The following is a 5685-nucleotide window of genomic DNA, read 5'->3' as shown; positions in this document are numbered from 1 at the left end:
TACATGAATCATCACTACACGACTCATCCTAAACGGACCGAGTCTGCACGATAATAGAACCAACTAAATACAAATTTTAACTCATCATAGATGCCAGGATTGTGTACTCTGGATGCGCATTTCGTGTACAAAAGACTCATAAAAAGGTCGAATTTAAAAAGAAACAAAGCCCCATAAACCAAGCAGTTGAAGAGAATTGATGATCCTAAATTCCGAAAGTTTTGTCAAATACAGCTGATGTAATCTATTTCCGGAGTAGAAAATCCTTAGTATTTTGAAAAATTAAAATTGAAACCTCATCACAACCAGGAATATTTCATTCAAAATGGTCATTGTAGAGGTCTCAAATACATTTTCCAAGAAAAAGACCGAAGACAATTGAACACGGATATTGACGCCGTTGTTAACCAAATAAAATTATGAGTGATTACCACATGATTAAACATTGATAACCACTTGTATTGCTTATGTTGATGACGACATCGACTGCTGACGTTTCAACATTACGGTTTCGATCCTTTCACATCCTCGGCTTTCAAATATTTGGCTTTGAGCTTTCCTGATGAAGGTAAATCCAGAAAAGCGCTTCAGACACATGAAATTTTATAGCGGGTTGTTTTCTTTTTTTTTTTTACAATACTGAGTCGATACCTCGGGTGGTGGATTATCAGTCCCAAAGAATATCATCAGCTCAGTAGTCAGTACTCAGTCCTGACATGATTTATGTGACGTATAAAATTTTCTGACGTCAGACACACAAATCAATGAATGTGTTTGTAGATAGATGTTTTTGTGTTCTGTTAAACTGTTCCTTTTAAAATTGTTATACCATGATGACTGATGTACCCATATTTTGACTATTTTATTTATTGTGTCTGTTTAGTTAACACATAAATGTAAATATAACGGAATTTGATGAGACTGTCACCAAAGTGAGAGGGTTAGCGCTATAAAACCAGGTTTTATCCACCATTTTCTACACTTGAAAATGCCTGTACCAAGTCAGGAATATGACAGTTCTTGTCCATTCGTTTTTGATGCGTTTTGTTATTTGATTTTGCCATGTACTGCAGGGAAAGTTGGCTTCATATGGATTTGGCAATTTTTTCAGGTGATATTTGATTTTAAATAGCTCTTCAAAATTTTCGACCCTTTTATGTCCTTGGATTTCAGAGTTGAAATTAAATCCAGGAAAGTGCTTCAGACGCATGAAATTTATAACTTGTTGTTTTCATTCTATTAGCCGAATTTTAACAAGGAGTTTCAGATTTAAGTGTTGATATTGCAGACAGCCACAATCATAAATCCATTTAACAATAAAAATCATTGATCTGATTGGTCATTTTGAAAACAAGTAAAAAATGTTGATCTAAAAAAAAATGGAAGAAAACTGATAAGATTTATTGAATTTTCAAATAGTCAGACCAGAAAAAAATCTGAACTTGATCTGTAACTTGTCATGATAAAACCAAATATCAAATCCATATCTTCAAGGTCGGAGAAAAATTTCGTAAAACGGATTTACTGACTGACGGATTGACAGACAGAGTGATAACCTTAAGACTAATTACAAAAGGAGGGAAACAATTCTTTCTTCCCAAAGGGGCAATGTCGTTAGATACCATACATATCTGCACAATTATCAATAAATTCATATACTAAATTAGGTACATTATATTAGCATCAATATACCATTTTTAGAAACATGCGTTTTTAAACTGTAATAAATATTTGAAGTTAGCATATAAAAGCTATTTTGGAAGTCGCTGTTATTCCTCCATTGAACTGATAGAATAATTGTAATGTGATGTCTACCAACAGGTATACATTCCTAGACAGGGTTAAAGCATACTAATGGCATATAAATGTATAGCCTGATTTCTACTTGATCATCACACAGTTGTAGATTGTTTAACTAGCTAGGTAGCAAACAGGATAACAATCTGTAGGAAAACATCTGTCCTAAACTTAGACCGAACTTTGACCTATAATTGTTTACTTTTACAAATTGTGACATGGATGGAAAGTTGTCTCTTTGGCACTCATTCCACATCTTCTATAAATATATTTTCTGACAGTGAGCAGAACAGCATTTCTCCTTAATTCCAGTCTTGGAAAAGAGGTTGTTAGTAACAGTTTAAAAAAACCAATTTGGTTTTGTACCGTACAGAATCATACAATCCACAGTGTGACATTTACTTCCACAATATCATTGAGGTATTAAAGCATGCTTCATAATCTTTGGTCGGGTTGTTGTCTCTTTGACACATTCCCAGTTTCCATTCTCAATTTTACATGGAAAAAAACCTTCAGGAAGTTAAAAGTAAATGTCAAACTTTAAACATCACATTGTAAGTATTTATTTATTGCTTTTAATTGCTTTAACATCACAATTTTGTATACATGAATACTGTGATCAAATATATATGTAAATATTCAACATAAAATATCTATTTTATAACAACCTCTTTAACAATATGTGACAATAAATCTAATAAAATTTCACAGCTTATTGGGATGTGTATGTTCACACACTTCACAGACATTGGGATGTGTAGGTTCACACATATTTCATTTGCTTTGATTAATACTTTAAATTCGTTGGAAAGCAACAACTGTGTTACACTGTGTAGATATCAATTCACATGAAAATTTATCTGGTTACACCACAAGTAATTAGATGAAATATAAGATAAAATTAAGCACCTGTTTGTATGTTAAATATACGTTAAAAATGTACACAAAAAATTAAGTTTTGTCAATATTTTGATTATTTGTAATAAAATTATAACTAGCTTAATGCTTTTTAAAAATGTTTTAAAATAATGCAAAAAATACACATGGTAAATAAACTACAAGTTACGTTTTTTGATTTTGACAAGTTTTAGAATTCAGCAATTATTAACATCACATTACTCAATGTTGCTTGTTCCTACAGTTTTAAATAGGTACTTTTTTTTAATTAAATTACAAATGTATTTAAAAAAAAAAATTGTAAAAGGAAAAGGACAAAAGATACCAAAGGGATATTCAGACTCATTGAATTCGAATCTAATTAACCTGCATTATACAAATTAAACAATTCACAACCATCAATGTGGATAAAAAAACACTTTTATTAACCATATTGTATATATAGGGCCAGTGTTCTACGCTGGCCAATTTACACTCCAGTTAGGCAGAACCTGACATAATATTTTTTAACCCTGATCATACCACAAATGACCTTCACAGTGTTTAATTATAAAATTCAATTGACCCTGTTGACTTTAATTTATTATTCTGGTTATATGAATTGCCTATTTGCCAGTTTAGGTTCAACATATTTTATTTGGAAGATTAGCAAAAAGCATTAGACATAAGTTATAACAACATCATAGAACTGTTATATACTTTGTCAAATTTGTCTTTCATTACCTTTAAATTCTTTATCATGGTATTCCCAGATATCCAGTATCATCCACTTTTAGCCCCATTAATAGGACTACCTTTCAAATTTCTTATATAATAAAATCAACATTGTTTGTCAGATAAATAAAGTAGAAATAAAAACATGCTGAATTGTCCTAATAAGATATATAAATAATGTTCATGCATGTAAAAAAATATTTTTGAATTCTTATCTACTAGTTATAACTTTAATTCAGAAAAAAATTCGTAAGGGTTCCACGGAACCCAGTGTCTCGCCTACTTTTGCTGTTAATTGCAGACTCAACAAAAATGAGGAAAAACATCAATAAAAATTTCCTTCTCAATACTGTCTTTTGATTGAAAGAAGCTTCCAAGTTTGGTAAAAAAATCAAGGATAGTTTATGAATCTAATAAATGTTTTATAAACTTAAACTGCAGACTGTATGTAATGTTAACTGAAAGAAAAACTAAGTCCATTTATAAGTAAAATACGGAAAAAGTGATTTTTTTTTTCACAAAAAATACTTCTGAATAATATCTTATGATCAGAAACAAGCTTTTGTCTAAGTTTGGTAAAAAATCCAGGATAGTTTAAGAACATTATAAAAATTTTAAAAACTTAAACCACAGAGTGAATGTTTTGTTTCTGGCAAAAAAACTAAGTCCATTTATAAGTAAAATACGGAAAAGTGGAAATTTATTTTTACAAAATTTTCTTCTTGATACTATCTTATGATCATAAACAAGCTTCTGTCCAAGTTTGGTACAAATAAAGGATAGTTTATGAAAGTTATTAAAATTTTAAAAACTTTAACCACAGAGTGAATGTAATGTTTCCTCGCAGAAAAACTAAATCCATTTATAAGTAAAATACGGAAAAGTGGAAATTTATTTTTACAAAATTTTCTTCTTGATACTATCTTAAGATCATAAACAAGCTTCTGTCCAAGTTTGGTACAAATCAAGGATAGTTTATGAAAGTTATTAAAATTTTAAAAACTTTAACCACAGAGTGAATGTAATGTTTCCTCGCAGAAAAACTAAGTCCATTTATAAGTAAACTACCGAAAAAATGGAATTTTATTTTTACAAAATTTACTTCTGGATACTTTCTTATGATCATAAACAAGCTTCTTTTCAAGTTTGATAGAAATTCAGTATAGTTTAAGAAAGTTATTAAAATTTCAAAAACTTTAACCACAGAGTGAATATTTGTGGACGCCGCCGACGACGACGCCGACGGAATGTAGGATCGCTTAGTCTCGCTTTTTCGACTAAAGTCGAAGGCTCGACAAAAATGACAACATACCAGCAGTATTTTATACTGTGTGCACAATAATAAAATTAAAATAACACTATCTTTTTTATTGATGTTTGGACGTAAAATAATACAAGTTTGATTATCAAAAATACCATTGTCTATAAATAATGCTGATAAGGTTATTTTCAAGTGCCTTTCTGTGTAAAGAAAAAGATTTATTGGCTGAAACCCTTATTCATCAAATTCTAATTATTTCAGCTTATATAAATACAATTTGTTTTCTAATGTTTTGGGACCAATACTGCAATAATTCTTAATTTGAGGCTGAAAATACAGAATAGTATCGACAGAAAATCAACTTTCTTTTACTTACAAATTTCACACAGAAAAGTAACCTTTTGTCAAGTAGGTTCGTTCAAAACGACCTTTCAACTGTAACATGTATGTGATCAAATTCTTTTCGTCTTTTACACAGAGAAGCTTTTAAAATACAAGATGGATATAGCTAAAAATTATCAAGAAGAAAACATTTTACTACACAATTTTTTGGATGGAATCATAATGAAACAAAAACATGCATAAAACAATCTTATATACTTTCCTAGTGCAAATAATGGTTATACACAGTGAGTTTCTCTTAAATTTAATTAGTGTACATATGTGTTGTACCACAAACTATATATGACTGCTTACCTTAACAAAACAAACATATGCACCACAAATCATTAAATAAAACATGATGGTATCTATAACATAACAAGTGACAAAAAGCTCTGTAGAAAGCGTTAAATAAATCTGATTAGTTTATGTCAAAAATAAAATGTTAACATTTATATGTGAAAGTTTTCGTAAACAAATACTTTTAAATTTACGATTGATTTGAAGATTTAGGTAGTCTAGATCCACTATTTTGATTATTTCTGAATAAGGTTGCCTCATTTGAGTTTTATTTAGTTTTTATGCCTTTTAAGAATCTTAAGGATTTGGTGTACAAGTAATTTATTTTTTTGTAC

This window comes from Mytilus galloprovincialis, chromosome 6 (genome assembly GCF_965363235.1).
Source record: "Mytilus galloprovincialis chromosome 6, xbMytGall1.hap1.1, whole genome shotgun sequence".
NCBI lineage: Eukaryota > Metazoa > Mollusca > Bivalvia > Mytilida > Mytilidae > Mytilus > Mytilus galloprovincialis.
This window is presented reverse-complemented; position numbering follows the sequence as displayed.